The 2,323-nt window shown below is 34.1% G+C and overlaps 1 non-coding gene across 1 annotated transcript; it reads left to right on the forward strand.

Moving 5' to 3' along the window:
• Positions 1-1,810: 1,810 nt before the first annotated feature.
• LOC126016572 (small nucleolar RNA SNORA51) lies at positions 1,811-1,943 on the forward strand. The gene has a single exon (XR_007498365.1). It is a non-coding gene; the product is annotated as a small nucleolar RNA SNORA51 (small nucleolar RNA).
• The last annotated feature ends 380 nt before the right edge of the window (positions 1,944-2,323 follow it).

The following is a 2,323-nucleotide window of genomic DNA, read 5'->3' on the forward strand; positions in this document are numbered from 1 at the left end:
CAATATGACCTTTGGAATAAAAGAGATCATCCTAAACTTTAATTTTCTTGATTAGTACATATGTAGTTTTAAACCAATAAACAATAATACTGTTTTTATGAATGTATTTCTTTGGATCTATATGAATATGGATGGTTGTACCCTAAATGATAAATAACATGCAGTCAAATTTCTGATGTTTATATTCTTCCAAAATAAGATTATATTTTTTCTCAAAGTGTCTGTTCATTTCTTCTCCCCATTCTTTGATGGGGTTAGATGCTTTTTCTTTTAAAGTTCTGTCAGGTCCTTGTATATTTTGGATATTAACCCCTTATCTTATGGGTATTGGGTGAATAGTTTCTCCTACTCAGTGGGCTCTTGTAATCTGGGCACTATTTCCTTTGAGGTACAGAAGCTTCTCAGCTTAATATAGTCCCATTTATTTATTTCTGCTTTCACCTGTTTGGAAAGTACTGTTTCCTCTTTAAAGATACCTTTAGTCTCAATGTCATGGAGTGTTTGACATACATGTTGTTCTATATACTTTATGGTTTCAGGTTTGATATCTAGGTCTTTAATCCATTTGGATTTTAGCCTTGTACATTGATGTTAACTGGAGGTCTAAGTTCACTTTTTTCAAGTGGCTAGCCAGTTGTGCCAATACCACTTATTGAAGAGGCCTTCCCTGTTCCATTTAGGATATCTTGAAACTTTATCAAAAATTAGGTGACGGTATTATCTGGGGAACATTCTCTGAGTACTCAAGCCTGTTCCACTGATCTGAGTGTCTGTCTTTATTCTAATACCATGCTGTTTTGATAACTATTGCTTTGTAATACAGGTTAAAGTTGGGGTAAGTAATACCTCTCATATTCCTTTTCCCAAGTATTGCTTTAGCTATTCATGAGTGTTTATTGTTCCAAATGAATTTCAGAAGTATTTTCAGAAATACAAATGACTAAAAGGCACATGAAAAAATGTTCCACATCACTAATCATCAGGGGGATGCAAATCAAAACAACTATGCGGTACCATCTCACACCACAGAGATTGGCACACATCAGAAAAATGAGAGCAAGCAGTGCTGGTGGGGATGTGGAGAGAAAGGAACTCTTATTCACTGCTGGTGGGAATGCTGTCTGGTCCAACCTTTGTGGAAAGTGATATGGAGATTTGTCCAAAAGCTGGAAGTTGAACTCCCAGATAATCCAGCTATACCACTCCTAGGGATATATCCTAGGAACACAAAAATACAATACAAAAATCCCTTTCTCACACCTATATTCATTGCAGCCTTGTTTACAATAGCCAGACTCTGGAAACAGCTTTGAAGTCCCTCAATAAATGAATGGTTAAAGAAAATATGGTACATATACACAATGGAATATTATGCATCCATCAGAAGAGATGAAGTCATGAAATTTTTCTATACATGGATGTATATGAATGTATTATGCTGAGTGAAATAATTCATAGAGAGAGATAAACACAGAATGCTCTCACTCATCTATGGGTTTTGAGAACAATGAAAAAATGAAAAATATTTGTGTAATGATTTTCAGAGACAAAATAGAGGACTGGAGTGTCCAGCTCCTGACATGAAGCTCACCACAGGGATCGTTTAGTGCAGTCACAGAAATAATTACACTGAGAACTATCATAATAAAATGTGACTGAATGAGGGAAGTAGAAAGCCTGTCTAGAGTATAGACCTGTGTGGGGTGGAGAGGAAGAACACTTGGAATATTGGTCATGGGAATGTTGCACTGGTGAAGGATTATATATATATATTTAAAAAATCAAAAAAGAAAAAGAAAAGAAAAGATAAGTCCTCCCAATTCTTACCGCAGGCTGTGTTCTTTACACTGACTGTATAGAAAGAAGAGTTACAGTAAATGCACCCCATATATACCTCAACCCAGACCCTTTGTCTGGTCTGTATTGTAAATTGGGGGACAAAAATAATTAAGATTATATTAACTGAATCATGCTTTTTTTCAGACATGTAGCATGCTATCACAGAATACTCATAATTAGTTACAAAGTTCCTCCATTCACATGCTTAAAATAAATACTTTTTATCTGTTTTGATTATTTGGTACTTTTTATAAATAACTTTGATTAAAATAATTGAAAGTAATAAAAACAGGTCAACAGTGTAAAATCCTAATTGTTGTGGATAATTTAATTAAATATATCATATAAAAGCTAAATTTGAGCTTATTTGGTTTGAAAAATTCAAAACATTTTTTTCTACTCAACTCTATGTTAGTTACTAGCAGAAAGTGATTATTTTTTAAAGTCGGATAGCAATAGTGCTTAGAATTCTTAGGCTGCATGG

This window comes from Suncus etruscus, chromosome 8 (genome assembly GCF_024139225.1).
Source record: "Suncus etruscus isolate mSunEtr1 chromosome 8, mSunEtr1.pri.cur, whole genome shotgun sequence".
Taxonomy (NCBI): Eukaryota; Metazoa; Chordata; class Mammalia; order Eulipotyphla; family Soricidae; genus Suncus; species Suncus etruscus.